This window comes from Eulemur rufifrons, chromosome 24 (genome assembly GCF_041146395.1).
Source record: "Eulemur rufifrons isolate Redbay chromosome 24, OSU_ERuf_1, whole genome shotgun sequence".
NCBI lineage: Eukaryota > Metazoa > Chordata > Mammalia > Primates > Lemuridae > Eulemur > Eulemur rufifrons.
Window position 1 is genome coordinate 34458325 of NC_091006.1, and position 23528 is coordinate 34481852.

Below are 23528 nucleotides of genomic sequence, written 5' to 3' on the forward strand. Positions count from 1 at the left end.
AGAAAACATTATAGACTAAAAAAGAAAAAAAAAAAGCCTCTTAGAACTAATAAATAAATTCAATAAAATTGCAAGATACAAAATCAACACACAAATATCTGTGGTGTTTCTACAGATACTAACAACAGACTCTCCAAAAGGGAAATTAAGAAAACAATCCTATTTACATTACCAGTTATAAGAAATGCCTTAGGAATTAATGTAACCAAAGAGAAGAAAGACATGTACATTGAAAATTGTAAAATATTGATGAAGGAAATAAAAAACCAAATAAATGGAAAGACACCCATGTTCATGGATTGCAAAAATTAATATTGTCAAAATGTCTGTACTATCCAAAGCAATCTATAGGTTCAATCAATCCCTATCAAAATCTTGATGGTATTTATACAGACATAGAAGAAACAATTCTAAAATTCATATGGAACCACAAAAGACCATGAATAGCCAAAGCAATCTTGAGCAAGGAGATCAAATTTGTTCTAACTTATATTTATATCCCCAGTGTACAAGGATCCTCTTTTCTTTACACCCTTGCCAACACTTTTGTCTCTTTTCTTTTTATCATTGCCATCCGAACAGGTGTAAGGTGATATTTCATTGTGGTTTTGAATTGCGTTTCTCTGATGATTAGAGATGTTGAGAAACTTTTCATACGCCTTCTGGCCATCTGAATTTCTTTTCTTTGAGATGTGTCTATTTAGGTCCTTTGCCCATTTTTAATTGAGTTATTCATTTATTTAGTGTTGAATTATATGAGTTTTTTATATATTTTGCACATTAACCTCTTATCAGATATATGGCTTCCAATATTTTCTCCCATTCCATAGGTTGCCTTTTCCAAGCTTTTTAGTTTGATGTAATCTCAGTTGTCTATTTTTGCTTTTGGTATCTGGGCTTTTGGTATCATTTCCAAAAAGTTATTGCCAAGACAAATGTCAAGAAAGTTTTTCCCTATGTTTTGTGCTAGTAGCTTTACAGTTTCAATTTTTATGTTTATGTCTTTAAACCATTTTGAGTTGATTTTTATGTATGGTGTGATATAGTGGTCCAATTTATTTATTCATTTTCTTGCATGTGAATATCCAGTTTTCCAAACACCATTTGTTGAAGAGATGATCATTGCCCCATGCTCCTCTTGATACCTTTGTTGAAGTTCAGTTGACTGTAAACATATGTATTTATTTTGGGGTTCTTTATTCTGTCCCATTAGTCTGTATGTCTGTTTTATGCCATTACCATACTCTTTTTATTATATAGATTATATGTATTTGTATTGTTTTCTATTTTATTTTTTCAAATGGAAGTGCTCCAAATATACTGTAGTATAGTGTATACTCTGTTACATATGTATATATGCACAGAGTATATACTGTACTACAGTATACTGTATATGTGTATTCATATCACTACATACAGAGTACATACTTATAGATATCTACATATAAATATATGCATACTGTATATATATGAAGATTCTCTGAATGTACACCACAGCATTTTTTGAGGCTTCTAAGGTGAGTTATTGATTTGTGCTAAACTAATAGGAAACAGGCTCCTTTTTCTTAAAACAGCAGCCCTTTCCAATTTCTCTTTGGCTTTCCTTTTGAAGGTTCACAGATGTGAACATTTTGACATACCCTTTGAAGCCTTTTCTAGACAGGGCATTGGTCAATTTAATTGAACTTATTTAAGCCTTAGGCAAGAGCAAAAGGACTTTTAAAGCTTAATTACATTTTTTTCAAAGTGTTTTACAAAAACGCTATGCTTCTCCTCCCATGATCATATAGGTTAATTCATTCACCTAACAATACATCATGAATATTTCTGGTTGTCTAAAAATACAGATCTGCAGCATTATTTTTATAGTCTGCGTAGTGTTTCAAACACCCTAAATAAAACAACATAATAAATATTAAAAATTCATCAGCCTACTTTACTATACTACTTTACTATATTCTTTAACAGCTGCTTATGAATTTAAAATTTGTGAAGATCTGAGCATTCTCCAGGAATTACTAAAGTGTGTCCAGCCCTGTGATCCTTTGACTTAGCTAACACTTCTCAATTAGAGATGATTTTTCCCCACAGGGGACATTTGGCACTATCTGGAGACATAATTTATTATCATGCTGGGGCTAAAGGATTGATAATGGGATCTAGCGGGTGGAGGCCAGAGATGCTGCTAAACATTCTATAATGCACAGGACAGCCCCCAATAAAAAATAATTAGCTGTCAGTACCGCCAAAGTTAAGTAACCCTGGTACAGGCCAACTACAGTGGCCCATGCCTGTGATCCCAGCATTTTGAGAGGCCAAGGCGGGAGGATTGCTTGAGGCCAAGAGTTTGAGAGCAGTCTGGGCAACATAGCAAAACCCTGTCTTTGAAAAAAAATAGCTGGATGTGGTGGTACACACCTGTAATCCTAGCTACTGGGGAGGCTGAGGCAGGAGGATCGCTTGAGCCCAGGAGTTTGAAGAAACTGCAGTGAGCTATGATAGTGCTATTACACTTTAGCTTGGGTGACAAAGTGAGACACTGTCTCAAAACAAAAAAAGCCACCCTGCTATAATGGTGATTTTCAAACATTTTTTCTCTGTGAAAAACTTTGATAAAATGAAATTTTATAAGGAACCTCAATATATAAAGCACAAACAAAATAAACGAAAGCCATACTTTAAAATAAAGTCACCTTATTTTTTCAAATGTTTCTATCTATTTTAATGGGCACACAAATTTGAAAGCAGGGGTTATGGTCAGAATTATGGTATTAAATCTCCCTTGGCAGCAATTTATTTTTGGCTGTATTTTGTTTATATAGTATTGAAAGAATCCTTAGAAATCGTGAAGCATTTGCTTCTAAAATCTTACAACCAAGCATGGACTACCCTAAATTGGGAAAACAACAAGAATAAAAATAACACCAAGTCTTGTGTCAGGAAATCACCTCTATGATCAATGACACCTTTGCAAATAGTTCAGATCTGCAATGTTATTTTTATAGGAATATTCAAAGGTGTTGGTCTCTAGAGGTGTTTAATGATGGATTAAAGGGAAGATTTACTTGGTGCTCAATGTTCTATATAAGTTAACCTGGCAGCACAAGTTAATATGGTGGTCTTCAATGCCTTAAAATGTGGCATAGGACACATGACAGTGTACATGCTTCCTATACAGTTTAAAATAATTATAATATTTTAAAATACAATTAGAATCAAGTATTTGTGGAACCATTAAAGAAATAGCCTTAAGGATACTTGAGAATATCATTTGAGCCCCTCTGGTCAGCATATTTTACTTAATTTATTTTCATACATTTTCAGACAAGTGTCATCTGGTTAGTTAACCACTTCATATGAAATCAAGACATGCATTGAAGTCTTGTCCTGGACCACTGACTCAAAAGTTGTGAGACTCTGTAGGGTTTACAAACCATTTGGCAACACCAATGGAGCTTTGTCTATAAAATGAGTAACTTACGTCTCATGTTGTGAGTAGTAAAAGAAAAAACAACTTTTGGAAAGCATAGCTGAATTTACTGTTGCTATTCATTATGATCAATCTGTTAAGAAACCAATAGGTATAACAAATATAATTGATATCATCTTAAGAAACTATACATCACACCAAGGCTTGACCATAACCTATTGTTTTTTCAGCCAAGATCTCCTGGGCCAGTTTATTTCTACTGCTCCCAAATCCCATTATGATATCAAAGAGGGTTGAGTAATCATCACAGTTTAGCAAGGGAAGGAATCAAAAGCTCTAAGAACTCAATCTGAGGAAGTCACCTGACTTTCTTTGGAAAGCACTCACATTAGTGAAACAAATTCCATCTTGGGATCTTTGTGTTCCAAATTTTGAAATTCCAAGAGGATTTCATTGGCCCAATTTGAATTAGGTACCAACTCTTCCAGAATTATTTATTAAGGGTTGGATAAAAGTCACACAAATACAAATGTGGTCATCAGAGATCCATGGGTGTCTGAGAAAGGAGAGATCATTGAAACCCCCCCCCAAAATCCTCCACACAAGCAGATACCTGTAAATCTATGTATTTCGCCTGCAGAAATCCCTGCAACAGAGTGTAGTACTCTGCTGATTTAAGGGTTTGGCATTTCTAGATTTTGTAATGCTTATGATTAAGTGAGTTGAGTGCATGAGCTCTTTGTGAGAAAACATTGCTCAGTAAGAATTCCCTGGATCATTAACAAAAAGAGAGATGTCTCTAGGAAGGGCTCTTCTGTCTTCTGGGTGGAAGCAACAATGAACATCTCTGAGAAAGATTGCTCCTGTGTTTCCATTTATTCTCCCTGCTTAGCATGATTGCTCAGCAGTGGTTAGTCACCTCTACAATTAATTCACACATTAATGGAAATGTACTCACACTGTGGCAGAAGCAGGCTGATATTTTAAGTTGTCTATGGAATCAAAGGTGCCAAAGATCACAAAGTTGGATGGATTGAGGGCTTCAAGACTGAATTATTTTCTGAATTCTGTTTTTAACTTTTCACATTCAAAATTTTCATTCTGAGTGTGTGAAAACATTAGTATTGGTGGATAGCAAATGAAAGTACAATAGGATAGAACCAACTGAAGGGAAAAGCATCAACTGGCTGTTCATCTGCAGACAGATTTCCCAGAGGCAGATTCATGACTGCATAACATTCATCTGTCTTCTTTTAAAGATATTTAGAATGGCTTACATTATAATCCAATTTATTGACATTTTGAAGGTTAGGTCAGAACACCATAATGGGCTATTAGTTAGAAACTGTGGTCTCACGATATGTTGGAATGAAGAGAAATCATGTTGCCATAATATTCATTTATTAAAGTTATGCTGCATGGTTCTTGTCCTTAGAAGTCATTGTAATCACAAATCATGTATATTTAATATCTGAGGGCAGCATGATTCTCATTGCTGACAAAACATAATTCAAAAAGCCCTGGCCCCTAAGTAGCCTAAAATCTAGGTACACATAAACACACACAAATACACACATGTATGGCACACATATACATAGGGAGAGGGTATATTCCCAAATAAGAATGTGAACTTAAATAAACGAGCAAATTATGTACATACAGTTGAGATTTTCCTCTAACCTTCAGTTTTATAGGAAAGAGCTTTCAAGTTCTAAACTTGATCTCTGTATAACATAATTGTACAACTTAATAGAATCTGTACGAAAGAAACGTAAGAAGAAAGGAAAAAAATCCTTCAAAATGTTGAACCCTATTTGTACTCCTAAGATAGGTGAGACTGACAGTGAGCAGAGTTATAAGATTGACATCAGTATCCCTTAGTAGTGTGTTTGAAGAATGGCCTATGGTTTGCTTGGCCTCTTGGCTACACCTGTAATCCATGTTAGCTAGATCATCCAAGGAAACAGATGAGAAAAGATGGATGGCTTAGCCTAAGTCATGACTAATGAGTACATAGATTTTTTTTTCAGCTGGTACTTATTGAGTTTTCACTGCAACATGGTGAAAAGAAGTTGCATTATCTTCATAGTTTGCAGCAAATTTTATTAGGCAGTGGGTTGGCTAGTCTGTTTGGGAAAATAACTTGGTATTTAAAGGTGAAATGCTGAGGGCATGAGACATAAATGATAATGAAACAAAAGGAGATAAACTGCTGTGTGAGCTTTAAGAGGAGTTTTGGTGTGGCGAAGCAAAAATGGTGGAGCATCAAAAAGATTATAAGAGCAGTCATAGTTGATATTCAGTTTTAAGATTTTTGCCTTGCAGTGATAATACATTTTTCTCTATTTACTCAAACCAACCTGATGTATTCCAAGCATGCCTGTGCGCGCGCGCTCTCCTCTCTCTCTCTCTCTCTCTCTCTCTTTTTCTTGCGCGCGCGCGCGCGCGCGCGCACACACACACACACACACACACACACTATAGTCTTGGGCAAATGTTTGGTTTTTATACGTGGAATAATGGAAAGAGGCTGGATTCCTCATCGTGACAGCATTCATCCAACAGTATTCTATAAATACAACCCCTTCAGTGAAAGCAGAACGTCAAAACCAGAGCTGGCCAATCACATAAGCCCTTGTAGAAGCCTCTGCAATCTTGGGGAAGGCTCTGGACTCCCACCCATAATGGCCTGTGGGGTTAAACTGCTGTTACTTGTATCTAAAGAGGCAGAGTGATTTTATCTAGTATTTTGTTAGAATCCTATATGACAGGCACTGTGCTAAGCACCTTATATACTGTATTAGTTTCCTACTGCAGCTGTAATAAATTACCACAAATTTTAGTGGCTCAATACAACATAAATTTATTCTCTTACCATTCTGGAAGTCAGAAGTCCTAAAATCAAAATGTAGGCTGCATTCCTCCTGGAGGCTCTAAGGAAAAACCCATTTCTTTGCCTTTTTCCAGATTCTAGGAGCTGTCTTCATTCCTCGGCTCAAGGGCCCTTTCCTCCACCTTCAAAGCAATCACTCCAACCCCGGTTTCCGTCCTCACATGTCCTCCCTCCTAACGCTCCCGCTTTCCTTTTATAGGGATCCTCGTGATGCCATTGGGCCCACCTGGATAATCTCCTCTTCTTCAAATCCTCAGAAAGTCCCTTCTGCCATGTAAGGTAACACATTTACAGGTCCAGAAAATCAGGACATGGACATCTTTGGGGGGGGATTATTATTAGGACCACCGCATGTGTATTATATAATTTATTATTTATAATAGCCTTATTATGTCGATGCCATTTTCATTCCAATAGCAAAGATAAGAAAATTGATGCCTCATGGGGTTAGGAAATGTTTCCAAGTTTATGTAGTCTCTACATGGCAATGCTGGGGTTCAAGTTCATATATGCTAGACTCAGTAGCCAAGGTCTCTCCTTATTATATTCAGGCCACATAAGTCTGAGCAGAGAAAATTTGGTCATACAAAATTTCTTCCACAAGCAGTAAAACAAATTTAAAAAATTAACAGTTGGCCTTACCATTTTTTGGTATTCATCTATCAGTAATTCAGGACACCCATCACCCAATCAATAATGAGTATAAAAATTACAGAGGACTTACCAGGAATGAGGCAATACTGTAAGCTTTAACCACAGCAGTTAAAAATATCAAACTGCACATTTATGCTGTCAGAATTTTTTTTTTGTTTTTGTTTTAATACTCTAAGGTCTCAGAAAATAGAAGATAGAGCCACTATTTGTTTTATATTAATAACATAGGTACAGTATGTTTATTTCTCATTTGGCATTCTCTCTTTGCCATTTTTCTAGAAATCCAAATACATCAGAGAAATGTTTATATTGTCAAGAAAGCATGACTATCACTGAGGACTGAAATGCATGGATTCAATCCCACACTTATTCTGTCGGTGGCAACTTGGAAAAAAGCTACCTTAACCTAGGTGTGTGCTATGACGCATGATCTACTTAAACATTCATCTATTGCGTGACACTATTAGGTACTCTTTGGTGATGCTTTAAAAAATCCACACTGGATAAATAACATTCTCATTGCCACTCATTTTTAAAATTTTTTGATTAGATTTCTGCTTTCTTTCCCCCCTCTGTTTTCTAGATTTAGTGCCGAATTCTAATGACACTTTTCTCCATGCCATCCCAGGCAGTCATTTTCAGATAATTAGCTACATGCCAAATGTTACGTAAATGGACTCATTATTATTCATTTCTGTTAGGCGAGGGTGATTCATGAACCACTTTGTTAATATGAAAAGCAGTCCATAAATCAGAGTGGGAGATGAGGGTGGGCAAAAACAAGTAATAACAGGACAATGGTAATTAACAGACCCTTGTCAAAAATCCAGTTATCCGTCTTAGTCATGTTTGGCCATAGGGGTCTGGCTGAGTTCAAGACAGACTGTTTTTCACAAATCATGTCATTTTATTCATGTATCTGTGGAGTATAAGAGCAATGTTTTAAGTTTCCACCATGTTTAATATTTCCTAGCAACCAATTAGCTAAAATATGTGTTAGGCAGCAGAAAAAGATAAGGCTACCTCTTCCAAACCAGAGCATCTTTATTCTCATTATCTTGATTATCAGGAATTTCTATAGTGGACAAACTGTGAGGAATTAAGGCAATAGCAGTTGCTTCTTGGCGTTTTGGCTAAGATTAAATGTAGTCTCTGTTATCAGTTTAAAACTATAACAAGCTCTTAAACATTGGGAAGGGACCTAGATATTGAAGTAAATGTAAAAGCCAAATACAATGTTTACCTAGAATGGAACGGCATGACTTGGTAATTATTAAGTACAGGAGAGTTAAACAAAGACTCTGCAGAATCATTAATAAAAGGCAAAGCAAAGATATGGCTCTTCTTTCCCAGTTGTTAATATTTTGGCTTATTTGCAAAACAGTTCTATTGCTTTGCCCTATGATTATCTCTCCCAGAACAAAGAGCTGATGCATTTACTGAAAGGTAATCAGAATCATCTTGAAATGATATTCCTGAAGGAGTAAAACCAGATTCAGGAGTGATAGGGCATTAAAATATTGTATTATCTGAGGATAATGGCTTTCTGTTGAGAAAAAAACAAACAAAACCAAAATAAGGAAGAAGTATAAATTATACAAAATTCCCAGCTCCCTCTCCCCGACATTGACTGTATACCTAATTTGCATTTAATACTGGACAATGATCATAATCTTCTGAAATGAGTCCCTTCAATGAAAAAAATTCATCAACTTATATGGATCGTACTGTTTAAAACTGATCTATATATGTATACAACAATAATATAATTCCTCACATTTCCCATCACAATTTGCTATTACACATTTTTTTTTGGTTTGGCTACTTATTTCTTGTGTGACTCCTCCTTAAATAGGTGTGAAATACCATGAGGGAAATGACCTCATAACGATTTATTTACCATGGTCCCAGCTCGGTTTCTGGCACAGAATTTACATATGAATTAGTGAGATGAATATGGAGCTTGAGAAAACACTGAAATCATTACTTCTCTAAAGAAGAAGAAAAAGACAATGTGTCATCTTCATTTAAAAACTATTCCAATGTTGCTTGGAAAACACATTTATTGCAAAGATCCATTTTCCTCAGCCCGACTAAATTCTTACTGAAAGTTACCTTGAGTGCATTGGCTAAATACAAAAACCACAGGTTATTGTCAGTTGGATAATTTCCAAGGCTGTGAAACTGCTGGAAGCATGCTTAAATTCAGCCAGGTATCATAGGACCGCTCATCGGTTAGTTTTAGATGCTATATGGCTTAAGAGAGAAACGGCTAACACACTGGTATATGCACCAAATAGTCCAAACATGAATATGGGTTAAGATCCTCTTTCTTGCCTTGCTATTGAGAGTACCAGTAGATTAGGGCCTCAAAATACAAAAAGTTGGTTTCTTTCCTACAAGCAAAATAGGGACTGTCTTTGCCAAAAGAATAAATGAAAGATGTCTTCAGTAATTAATCCATGTTGGAGTTCCTTCTCACGTTAAGTGTGTGGACCTATGGCTGGACTTTTCCACGTGAAAAGCAAGAATTTACATGGCATGAGAGGATTTTTGTTTTTAACCAGGAAAATATCATTTTTTTGGTTAGTATCATTAAAATACTAACTTCATAGGTGCTTAGTAATTTATAATTTGGTTGTCCAGCAGATATTTGAAGCACTCAAGGAATTTTATAGAAGATCCCTAACTAAGGAACATACGTCAAGTCATTTGGTTCTATCACATTGCTAGTGTTTTAACCAATTGTGAATATGATCACAATCCAGAATATGGAAGAGTACAATAAAAGACAAATTTGGAAAGTGGATTTTATTTGCCTTGATTTATAATACCTAATCTGACAATAAGTTATGAAATGTATTAAAATTTTAGCAAAGTTTGACTCATCTTGATGATTTTGCTTAGTTGATTTACTGATTCATGCCTTTCCGTACAATGTGAAAGATTAATTTACTTTCTGTTTCATTGATTACTTAGATAACAAAGACCCTGTTTCTTACCAGAATGATTTTCTGTGCTTTGTCTTCACCTTATCATGTCCTTGACTATTGAAGAAAACAGACAAATAAAAAACTACAAAGCTGGCAGCTATGGCCCTATCTTAATCAAATGATCAAATCTTTGATAATTTTTTGATTTTGCCATTCCTAAAGCAGATTATATCTATACCTATATCTATATCATCTACCTATCTTTTGCATGTAAAACTCTCTTTCAGTTTTCCCAGAATAGCTCTGAAAATCACAAAGTAATTTTGGAAGAATTGCACATGAAAAGTTGTTAAGTAAGAACGTGATGCTTACCCTGCCCCAAATTAAATTTGTATAGATAAAATATTAATATAAATATTTCAGCCAGTATAAATGCTATTGGTTTGAATGTTTGTCCCCTCCAAAACTCAGGTTGAAACTTAATTGTCAATCTAACAGTATTAAGAGGTGGAACCATTAAAAAGTGATTAGGCCACGAGGGTTCCACCCTCGTGAATTATTAAAGGCAATTATCTTGAGATTGGATGAATTATAAAAGGGTGAGTCAGTCTCCTCCCTCTCTATTTCTCTCTCTCATCCTCTCTTGACCTTCTGCTTTCTGTCATGGGATGACTCAGCAAGATGGCCCTCACCAGACACTGGCCCTGAATCCTGAACTTCCCAGCCTCCAGAACCATGAGTCAATAAATTTATGTTCATTATAAATCACCAAGTCTGTGCTATTCTCTTATAGAAGTACAAAATGGATCAAGACAGTAGGATTTCTGGGAAGTCCGTGGAAATTTGTCAGCGCCCTTGCTTTCCATAATTTCTTTTAACCTCAGGGAAAATACTGGTCAAACTCTTATGAAATAGTTCTCTCTAGTTTTTCTATATTTATCAGAGTCTTGGTGGTGCTTTCGCAGAAGATATTAAGACACACGAGTATAGTATTTTCAATCATAATTTCAGTCATTATTTTTAAAAGTACAATTGTTTAAAGGTAAACCTGATTACTTGTGTGCAGCCTTACTTCATTAATTTGAATCTAGCACCTTCTAGACAGTAAGGTTCTATGCTTTCCCCACCATATGCCACAGTGATCTGCCGCTACAAAAAACTGTGAATTTGAGAGAATAATCTTTCAGTATTCCTCACTGTATTTGGGGGCCACATACCTCATTTGTTAGAGTTTCTGGTACAACTTAGAAGTACCCTGGGTCACAGTCTCTGAAGGCTCCGAATATTTTTTTGCTATGTCATTTCTGCTGCTGGGTAATGCAAGGCTGTAAAATAGCTTAACTGTCAGGGTCTATAAAAGTCCAAGGCTGAAAATGGTTGAGACACTTATGGGGGTCAGGTTTTCAGGTAGTTTGTCTCTTGTTATGATTTAATTTATCAACCCAGTCTATATATAGTAGCAATGAGGCTGATAAACTCCTCAATATCATACCTGGGCTTCCATTGCTCACCTAGTAATCCCCTATAATTCTACTAATTGGCAGACCAAGATCCTACAAATAAGGCACATACTATTTTAGTGAGTTACCAGTTTGCCTCAGTAAGCACGGATTTAATGCCAAAGAATAAAAGGAATCTTGTGTGGTGGAGTTTAACTAATTTTCCCAGAATGCAAGCTGAAGGTAGAGCACAGGCAGTATAGGTTGTTCACATCATTTGATCTGTTGCAAGCTACGAAAAATCTCCCCAGCCTCCAACAATAATTTTGATTTGTGATTACCACCATTTCAGGTTTGACTGTAACCATGATGTAATGATATTGCTAAGTGTCAGCTGGGTCTGATTTCAAATCTGATAATGCACTTCCCCCCTACCCTGTGAGCTCATTTAAAATAATAGGTTCAAAATGGAAACAAAAACTGGCAGAAATAAAAGGCTCTTAAAAGTATGGCATGTCTTCAGTTTTCACTCAGATAGTGCGGGGAACTGAAAAAGTCTCTGTGGACTGATGGTCTCTGTTTCACATCATCACAGATAATGATGGATCCTCAGGGAAGAGTCAAAAAATTCCTCCGTTGCTGATGTGCTTGTCTCCTTGGCTCAAAAGAAAAAAATCCTCAGCCAAAAAAAAAAAAAAAAAAAAAAAAGTCTGGTGCCGATTCCTTCACTTGTTCACTCATACTTACTGATCATCTTTACGCAAGGCACTATGCTAGCAAATGTGTAAAAAACATAAGATGTATTAACACAAAAGGTGTCTGTGCCAATAGAAGAATAAGGTATGGATGGAACCTTCGTGGTGAGAATGTGAGTGAGCTCCAGGTAGACTCCCAGCGTTCGCGGCTGGGCTCCATCAGCCGCTGACCTCAGGCAAGTTACTTGACTTCTCTGTGACTCAGTTTCCTCTTTCCTCAGATGTACAGCATTAGTAATTAGATGAGATAATATCTATAAAGCTTTTAGAAAATTGCCTTGAAAGGCAAGGACTCAAAAATGTTTGCTATTATGATTATGATTAAATTACTCACCACGAAGTGCCTCCAAATCACTAAGCATCTCAGTGACAGGCTTACTACATTCCGGGAGCTGCTGCACCCTAGGAAAGCACCATTCGGATGGAAACCCTGTCCTCAAGGTGCAGACATAGCACGTCAGTGCCCTGTGGTTAGAGCTACTGTCGTGTGCGTCTGTGGAATGTCTTAGCTATCTACCGTGGCCTAATCCATTACTCCCCAAATTAGCGGCTTAAAACAACAAACGTTTGTTATTTCACTGATTTTGTGGGCTGGGAGTTTGGGCCTGATGTGGTTTGATGCCTCCACCTCAAGGCCTCTCACCAGGTTGCAGGTGAGTTGCTGATGGATACTGTGGTCTCATCTGAAGGTTCCACTGAGAGGTGATTCAACAACAGAATACACATTCTTCTCAAGTGCACATGGAACATTCTCTAGGATAGATCATATATTGGGCCACAAAACAAGTTTCGACAAACTTAAGAAGACTGAAATCATATTGAGTATCTTTTCTGACCACAAATAATGGCATGAAACTAAAAATAAATAACAGGAGTAATCTTAGAGACTGAATTTTGATGTAGCATTTAGAGACGGGATGAGGAGGTGGGTAAAAGAGCCTTCCCTGTCAGTGGCTCTCAAACTTTTTCTTCGCCCTCCAACAAGAAATACATTTTACGTTGCAACTCAGTACAACATACCAAAATATTGAAGCAAAAATTCCATGAAGCAATATTTACCCTCAATAATTACAATGTACTTTGTTCTATTCTGTCATATTTTATTCTATTCATTTGTAAAAGTGCTTGTCACCACCTGCTACATTGATTTCACTCACTAATGGGTGGCTGTAATTTGAACATCATTGGATTTTGTTTGTTTGTTTATTTGCTAAACTAAGGAACTTGGACTTTATCCTGAAAAAGTTTAAGCACAGAAGTGATCCGATGTTCAAATACTCCATCGATGTTTGTTGACTGACGGGGTGAATTCATCCATCCATGCATCTATCTATCCATCTCTCCATCTCTGAGAAAGCGTGTGGAATAAGCAATTATCTATGTTCGGATCACACTTTGATGTGTCTCAGAAGGGAGGATGCAAGTAAGGGTAACAAAAATGAGAAACAGAGCACCCTGCACTCCGGCTGCAGGAGCAGGAGCACAGAATGTGCTCACTGACCCCCAGAAACCACCTTTAATGAGCAGTGAGACAGTTCACCTAAGTCACGAATTGAAACCGCAGCTTCTGTTTCCGTAGAAACAGGGCAACTGGTGAAGCACTTGGCTCTAAAAACTATGATGAAATATCCAGTAGCCAGATGGCCTGGCAACTGAAATTGTCATGCCTTTGTGAGCATTTATCATGAATTGGCATCACAGGAGAAAAGAAATTCTTTCCAGTGAGAATGGAGCAGGCATGGAAAAGTGTGATCAGCAGGTATTGGTTCTAATTGACGCTGAAGGCCAGGCAAAAGGCAAAAACCTGAGGCTTGGAGCACCACCCAGTCCAACAGTTCTCAACTTACTTCTGTTGTCATTGTTCCTATTCGCTTATCATCCGCTGGGCACAGCACTGTGAAATAAATGCTGTTCCCATCCTCATAGTGTCGAGGAACGAGGAGAATTTTGAGCATTCTCAAATCTCTCAGATAAATTTCTTATATATCACCTGCAAATGGAAAATGCTATCACTATCCAGAAGAGAGACTAATGTAACCATTTGATACTACCCTTGCATGTGTTTCAGAGATTTTTGTGTTTTGTCAATACTACTGCAATTGGCAAAATATTTATGGGATAACTGTATCTGAACAGAGGCTATATTATAAGACATTAAAGCAGTAATAATAAGTGATAGTTATTAAATGCTTACTATATGCCAGGTGCTGTCTTAACATTATAAGAGTTAGTATGAAGGATATACTACTATTATCCTCGTTTTACAAATGAAGAAACTGAAGTTTAGAGAATTACCTAACTTGGTTAAGATTACAGCTAGTAATTTGAGTGCAGGTGGAATACAGCCTGTGCTCATAGCCAGTAAACAACTTTACTATTTGTCTCTGCAAATACAAAGCAATGAAATGCAGGAGATTTAGAGGAGGGCTTCGAAAACTTCCTATCATGAATGCTTTCTGCAGTCAATTGAAACCTATGGACACTTTCACAGAAAATGCATTCATACAAAAAGTTAAAGAAAGGATTACAAAACCCACAATTATATCAAAATGTAGTTAATAAAATTTTAAAAACATAATAAAGTTATGTATACTTGTTTAGTAATGTATTAAGATTAGACAGTGGGTTAAATACATACCATAATTTGGAATTAGTAAACGGACTAAATGATATTGTGAAATACCTGAAATAATTGTAATTAGACAGAAAATTTGGCATATTGGCATTTTCTATTGGTTACAAGTCACAAGTACTGATAATACCAGTAGAGTTGGTTGCTTACATTAATTTTGGAAAGAAATGTTAAATTTCTAATAGAGGTTAGTGAAAATAAAGATGTAAACCTAAGTTCAAGGACTCCTAGAATCCTATCCATGTACTCTTTTGGAGATCTATGAACACCAGGTTAAGAATCCTGGCTTGAGGGCTGTGGTTCTCAGCGTGGGGCCATTTTGTCCACTCCCCACCCCCACCCTGCACTCCATGGGACCTTTGCTAATGTCTGGAGATACTTTTTTTTTTTAATTCCATTTCAGAATATTACAGGGGTACAAACTCTTTGTTTACATACATTGCCTTTGCACCACCTGAGACTGAGCTACAAGTGTGCCCATTGCCCAGAAAGTGCGGAGATACTTTTGATTGTCATGACTGGGATGGTATGCTACTGGTTTCTGGTGGGTAGAGGTCAAAGATGCTACTAACATGCTATGATGCACAGATAGCTCTGCAGAAAAAAGAATCATCCAGCAGAAAACATCAGTAGTGCCAAAGTTAAGAAACCTGCTTTAGAGGAAGAAGATTTGAGTCCAAAAGCTGCTGGCTTTTAAACTGAGTGATCTTGGAAAATATTTCCCTTCTGAATTTTGGTTTCTCAGACCATAAGGTGAGGGTAAGATCTGCATCACAGGGTTTTTGTGAGGCTAGAATAAAATAATGTGAAAGTGTGCAAAAAAGAGTCATGTATCATACAAATTGTTTTCAAACTATGTTTTTTTTGAGTCCTTGGATTACCCAGGATCATTTCAAGGACTATTTCCGGGGACTTACAGAAAGGCTACAAGGTCAGAATCGCAGGTATCTAACCCACATTTTAACCAGAGACATTTCTGCCTTTTATCTATTTTATATATTGAGCGTCTATGAAAAATATTATTTAAAAGAAAAACTCTTTGCAACTCAGTATAATATTAGACATGATAATTATTTTAAGTGTATTGTGACAACCAAATATTAAAAAAAAAGATTTTGAACCCTTTATTTGTTAGCCTTCAATCTCTTGGATGGGCATGGTATTGCAGGGGTTATGTTCGCTGGCATTACTCTAGGTCAAAGTTCGAACACAGCAACTTGAGAAGAAGAACATACTCAATATGTTCCGTGTCATGTTTTGGTGATTATTTTCTCTCTATAAGCATTGAAAACACATCAAATAAAAGTAGTGAGACGTTCATATTTCAAAACTACCTTTTCTCCTACTGCTGAAACAGTACAGAACTTTCTCTTTCTCAGTTTCATGCATATGGTAATCAGTTTGCTTTCCTTTGAATTAGATAATTGTAAAAATCACAGAATATCCAAAGCCTGTCCATGTATATTTGTGTTCACTAACGCAGTTACACGAGAGATCAGCCGAGATACTACTGGTTCTGTTGGTTTAAATTAAATTCCTTAATCAATCCCCTGAGAAGTGTTATCCAGGAAGTAACTTCTGAACGTGTATGAATCTTTCATGTGCTTCATTCTGTAACAGTTTCCGGGAGGATGCAAATGTGAATTTTGCACAACAAAAATGAATTGCTGACATCAGATAAGGCATTGGTGGTTCCCCAGTCTTGGAGACCTGATAACACAGGGTTGGCACAGCAGAACCAGTTTCTGCCATATAGTTTCTTTCTTCAAACCTCCTGTCGCCCCCATCCACCTCTCTTAAAACAGCAGGAGCTAACATCTCCTCTTTGCTTCCTTATGCCAAGATTTTATTATTATTTAGTCCCTAAAAGAACTGTGTGAAGTCGGAACTACCCTTATCATTTACTCTATCAACCGAAGAAGTCACAGCTCAGAGAGATTGTGGGATTTGCCCAAGGTCACTTAGCTTGTAAATAGCTGAATGAGGACGGGAACCCAGGGCTTTTTGATTCCAGAGCACGTGGTCTTAGCTGCTACTACTAGAGACTGCCTCTCCTAAGTTAACCCTTCACGTCCTCCCTGCCCGGCAAGATGGTGATTATTTAAGCACTGCATGTGCAGTTGGAATAGGGATGGGATAAGTTACAAGGGATAGATCGCTCTGGAGTACTTTCTCCTCTGTTGCTTTCTAACCACGGCTGACTTCACGTAGATATACACAGGAAATCCATGTCAGCTGCAGGCTTTTACTTTTCCTCCTTCTATATTTCATTGGATTGTACCCTGAACTTCTCTCTCACTTTCTCGCCCAGGTAGCGGGCTGCGTAGGAACAACCTATTGGCTTAAAAGGAAGTTGTCAAAATAGATCCAGACGTGAAAGTTGTCAAAGTTTCAGCTCTTGGACTTCTCAATGGCTTTATTTTTTCCTTTCCAAAGGAAAACATGAAAACAATTTGGAAATGGAGTTAGTCTAGTTGTTGACCTCATTCCCTAGACTGAAGAAAACACTTTTCTTTAGCTAAATAGGGATAGCCAGCAGCTAAGTCCAAAAAGACAGACCCCCAAGCTCCACATGGCAAGTCCAGTTGGCCAGCAGCACCCTCAGTGGCCCTGGGGAGCGAGCGTGGATGGCGCCCTTGCGTTCAGTCCGCTGGAGAGAATCCCCAGCAGGAGTAGCCGGTGTACTGCCCGCGTCTGCAATGTCCTGCGGGGGTGCTGGCTGCCCGTGTGTCTGAGACATCGCGCAGTCCCCCATTTGGCTTACTCGTGTGGGTAACAACTGTTTCTACACACTGAAATTGAGTACTGGGGTCAGGTGGCACTTAGAGGGGAGGTGAGGGTGTGTGGTGAGAAGGGCTCCCTACCCAGGCAACGTGGAGCAGTTGCACCCAGCCTGCTCCGTCTCACAGTTCACGCATAGTCCTAGAAAATAGCCCCTTCTACACATAGACAACTCTGTATGCCCTCTAAGTGTTCAATAAATGGTCTCTACTAATTGTGAGATTCCAGAAGGAGGGCAATCATAATGAGCTCCAGGTCTACAGATAACACTCGCAGTGACTGAAGTAATTTAATTACTAATTGTAAACACAGCTACCATTAATTGAATTTTGAAACTATGTGCCAGGTACTACGTTAGACGTTTTATATACATGATTGCTTATAATCTGCAAAAATCTCTATGAGATGATATTGTTTTTAATATTCACTTTACAGATAAAGAAACTGAGGCTTAGTGAGGTTAAGTACATTTGGCAGAGGTGAGAAAACTGACAAGAAGTAGAATCTGGATTTGAACCAGGAATTTGGATTGCCTGCTCTTAGGGAGGAGTAGGAGGAAGAGGCAGAGAAGGAGGAAGACAGCCAAATAGTAAGGAAGATAGATCATCCATTCATTTTGTTTGCCTGGAGGAAAAAATGTATGTATGTAATTAGGTATGTAAGTGTTTGTATGTGTGTAGATGTATGTATGTGTGTGTGTGCATATATAATCTATCTTCAATGTATATGTGTGTATGTATACACACAGAGGAAAAAAATCTACCTTCAATTTTGTGTCTGTGTGTGTGTGTGTGCATACGTGTGGTCTGCTTCCACAGAGATTTAATCTTCTGTAGGAGGAAACATCAATCTCAATAATAATATAACGACCGGTAGCTATCCTGAGGCTGAGTGGGATGCCCTGGTCTGTGTTCTGTTATGTAATGATGTTTCAATTGTTTGATTTTTTTGTCTCTCTCTTTTGCCAAACTATAAGTTTCTAGCAGGACAGAGACTACTACTTGTTTATTCTTTCATCTCAGAGCCTAGTACAGCCCCTACTCTGGGATAGTACAGTCAGGGGCTTAGCTTAGGATTGCCCACCCAGTATGTGGGATTCAGACTCAGGCAGTCTGGTACTAGAGCCAGACTCCTAACCAGCACTTTGCCCTCCTGCTCACAGAGCAGCCCTTTCCCAAATGCACTGCACCGGGATGTTAGGGTGAGGCTGCTTCCTCGGTGTGGGCGTAAATCAGCTTCTCCTTATATTCTGCACAGAAGAGTGGTAAGAAACAAACTACACAGAGAAATGTTGCCTGACTCCAAGTTTAAGAACAAAGCTGAGTATCCATAGCCACTCGCATCATCTTGCCAATTTCTTATTTAGCGTGTGCATTGAAACATGAATAAATATAGCAGATTAGGATGCCCCAGATGACTAGGAGATGCCTGGGAGGATTTTATTCTGCAAAGCTTCTGCATAACATGATGGATGGAAATGTTCAAGAAAACTGCACATAAATAATAGAGGCATATATTAAAAAGGGAGATTCTTAAGGCTTTTTAAAGCCAATGCGCCATAAGGTTTTTTTGTTTTTCTAGGATGCTGTTAGGTAAGTCATCTAAATTATGGATACTCAGTTTGTGGATAATTAAACACAGAATAAGCTGGAGTTCATTGCAGTAATGAGTCCCATCATCTAGTTTGGGAATAATCGATCGTGGTTCTCCTGCCCTGTCGTTGGCCCTGTTTATTGCCTATAAGCAGTCCCATAAAATTAGACCAAGGCTAAGTCAGAAAGTGGGAATAAAATTTGCATAGAGATATCCAATACAGTATTATTTATGATAGCAAAATCTGGAAACAAGTTAGTTGTTCAATAACAGATTAATAGTTAAATGAATTCTGGCCAATCTAGATAAAGAGATATTATGAAATACAGTAGAATAGTGTTTAGGATGAAAACTTCATCTCCTTAAATGCTTCAAATACAATAGACAGTGGAATACCTAGAGTATTTGACATCTGGAGTGAATCAGTTTTTAATACCCTTCCTTCCTTTATAGGACAAAATTATTTTCAGTAATTAATTTCAGTAATTATCAATCAGTTATCAATTTTTAAAACTGATTTCAGTACTATACAATCATAAAATAAAACAAATAATGATAATGTCCAGAAAGGAAACACGAATTGTAGAATTCTGATCTTGAACTTTTTGTATGTAATCATGCCACTAAAGAAAATAAGTAAAATAAAATTTGAAACTAAATATTACAATACAAAAAATGGAAAAGTAATAAATTAAATATTTTTAAATTACCTTTTTTTTTTTTGGAAAGATGTGGAAGAGAAGTGCATGGAGAAATGCTTCCAAAACTGAATTCTCAGTGTTTCAGAGAATTATTTGCACATAGAATGATGGAATTGAAGTGACTGAAGTTCTATTTCTTTATGTTCACAACCACTACACTCCCACTGTTTATCTCAAATCTGCTAGTCCAGTACAGGAAGATACAACATAGGAGTTGAATACATGAACTGTGCCCAGAGTAAGCTCGAATGATTCTGAACCCTGTAGAACCTACTTTCCAGAGAGGAGCCCATGTGCCTAATTATGTGTGTCATGGACTATGCGGGGAGTCCTTCGATTAACCCCCAAGTAGATTACAAAATTTATTAATGTGTAAGTAGTGAAAATGTGATAATTTGAAGCTTAAATATATATTATATTAGCAAAGCCCATCAATGTCTCCATTGCTTGCTTAGAACTTAGACCAACAAAAAATATTGGCGGTGGGGGAAGGAATATTTTATCACTGATCTTTAGCATTGCTGGAGCATTGCGATAACACAAGGCAGGCTGCATTTCGGTTGCTCTTATTTATTTGCTGTTGCTTTTCATTTCTCTCTGTGTTCTTTCCCCCTTACCGCGTGCACCTGAGGGGAACCACTGCCCACCGTCCCGCTCCTGAAATGCTACTCGTGATACAGCTCAGAAAAGAAGAAGATACAAAATTATGCATGTGAGGAAACTGGCAAAGGGAGCTTTGAAGCTGTCTTCTGCTCAAGGAAGGCTGAAGCGAAGCTGTCTTCTGCTCAAGGAAGGCTGAAGCGAAGCTGTCTTCTGCTCAAGGAAGGCTGAAGCGGCCTAGTGAGGATTCTGGGGTTTCTGCCACTTGTGATACTTGAAACTCAATGTGCCACCTGGCAAAGGATTGATTAATCCAGAAAAATATGTGCCTCACACTGGATGATGGCCAGCAGACCAATCAGCGCCTCTTTCTGGAGAAACAGGGATGCAAATGCACAGACGAAGCAGGTTAATTATTTTCGAGTATTCATTAAGCTGTTGTTCAGGTGCTTCATGAAGTCAGTCTCGGAAACACCATCACCCAAGTGACTACTTGCTATGTCTGTTTGTTTGTTTTTGACAATAAACCTTCTCTTATTCAAGCTTACCTCTCTGGTCAAACGTAAAGAATGGTTTAGTTTAAAAAATGAACAAATAAAATAGAGATAGATTATAAACACTAGCATGGAATATATAAAATGTTAACAGTGGTTAAGGTCTCCAGGTTGTGAGATAATGGATGTATTTTCCTGTATTTTCTATGTTATCTGCCATGAGCGTCCATTGGTAGCATTTCAGAAAAAAGAATTTAACAGAGATAACTGTATTTTCTAGTTTCAACTTCATTGGCTTTAAAAGAAGAGAAGAAACAACCTTTATATCTATAATCCCTTATATAGAAGTAAGTTCTCTTTCCTCTGTAAAAACTAATAAGTGCACAAACTAAAAGTGTTATAACCTGCTGAGATTAAACACAGGTTTATCTTGGGCTGGTTATCTTAATTTTCACTCCTATGCTGTAGGATAAACAAACCATATGAAGGTCTTCCAGGATAGGAAGAGACCAAGATAATGGTTAGGTAGTTACCTTGGACTGCAAAGGTGAGGTGGGTTAGTGCTTTTGACAATCTCTTGCCTATACTAAAAGGTTATTTTTGAAGGCAAGAGTACCGAATGTTCCAAGTTCCCACCGTTGTCATGGAAACCTTTCAGCTAGCTGAATAGGTTAGCAGGATTTTCTGTTTCCCACTCTGACAAATACAAGAAGACATGATCCCAGCTTTGCATTACTAATCAGAAAACTTCTGTTTTCCAGTCTCCTAGCACTTGATTAGTCACATTTTCTTATTTTTTTTTTTTCCACTTCCACAACATAAAGCAACAGGCAAGTTCTCTTTCAAAAATCATTCCCACTTTAGAAGCAGAGCCAAAATCGTGACTGGGCTGACCTTGTTGTGCTTGGGAGTAATACTGCTTGCAGCTCTGAAAGGCTCCTGCAGGTTAATTTAGGCTCCTGCAGAAACTCTTCTGATTTGTACTGACTTTCAGTGGTTTCCTGGAGGTAAACTCACTTGCTAATAGGCAGGAATTATTCCTCATTTCAGCAGCAACAGTCTGCCAACACTAGCTCACAAAGCACAGGTAAGCTTTAGGAAAAAGGCACCCTAAGGCTTAAACCAAAACAGCCGTGTCACGTGGGTGAATTCAGATCCAGCAAGTGGGATATTTTCCTCTTATTTGTCTGCAACATTTGTCTTCCACATTGCTTTGGAAGGTAGAAATGGTCTAAGAATCCAAAAGCAAATTGGAAAACTAACAATTGCATGGAAGGCAAAAGACTGACCAATTTGGGCCAACTAGCTGAAGCTAGAATTTGCTGAGCTTAAGAGTCATCAGACTCAGAAAGCCCACGTGTGTATGGGGAGGGAATTGAAAAGGGTGCCTTAGAGCATCTGGCTTGTTGAGCAGCGTATAATGAACTAATTAAGTGTGATGTAACAATTAAGAGTGTGGGCTCTTCTAGCTGTGTGAATTTGGGAAGTTCCTCTTGTGCCTCAGCTTCCTTATCAGTACAATGGAAATATCAATAATACCCATCTCATAGGCTTGTGGCAATGGTTAAAAAGTTAACACAGGTGCACTGCATAGCAGCCCTGATGGATAATACATGCTAAATAGGTATATTTGGCAGAACAGACATATGGGGTTTGGGACAAGAGTGATGAGAAATAGAGAAGAATAAAAAAAACAGAGATGGCTCACGCCTGTAATCCTAGCACTCTGGGAGGCCGAGGCAGGTGGATCGCTCGAGGTCAGGAGTTTGAGACCAGTCTGAGCAAGAGTGAGACCCCGTCTCTACTGAAAATAGAAAGAAATTATCTGGCCAACTAAAAAAAAAAAAAAAAAATATATATATATATATATATAAATTAGCCGGGCATGGTGGCGCATGCCTGTATTCCCAGCTCCTTGGGAGGCTGAGGCAGGAGGATCGCTTAAGCCCAGGAGTTTGAGGTTGCCGTGAGCTAGGCTGACGCCACGGCACTCACTCTAGCCCGGGCAACAGAGAAAGATTCTGTCTTAAAAAAAAAAAAAAAAAAAAAAGAACAGAGAGAAAGAACCACTGAAGAATGAGGTACATCTGGCTCTGGAGTAGTGTCATTTCTAGTTGCCTCAATTGTTGAATGTGGCCAGAATGCCCCCACCCCCAAATGACATCCCTAAACCCCACTGGATCAATCTCTCACTGGATGCTACTAACTGAAATGATTTTACGGAATTAATTTGACTAACACAGTGGTTTTCATTATCTAAATATGCTCCAATGAAATCCTGTTTTCTGTTGTTAAATGTTCCAAGGTCTGTTCTGCACTAGTGCAATGATGCTTGCCTAAGAAATCTTAGGTTAATAAAGAAGTGCATGATGAGAACTGCTGTTTCAATGGGGTGGAAAGGGTTGGTGATTAGGGAGTTTCAACACTGCCACAGCAGTGTTGTATTTCTGCTGAGAATTAAATACTGTGTTTAAAATACATCTGTACATTCTTCTTGCAAGCTAAAAGTAACAAGTTGACTGATGCAAGTGGATAAAAAAATCAATCAACCTAAACATCATTAAGTAAACTTTGAAAAGTGCATAAGCCCCGATCAAAATCAATGATTTTGGAGATGATCAAA

The 23528-nt window shown here is 37.7% G+C and overlaps 1 protein-coding gene across 2 annotated transcripts in view; it reads right to left on the bottom strand.

The window, feature by feature from the left end:
- The window catches only part of GABRB1 (gamma-aminobutyric acid type A receptor subunit beta1), a 270612-nt gene that overhangs the window by 69132 nt on the left and 177952 nt on the right, over positions 1–23528 (bottom strand). The window lies entirely within an intron of this gene.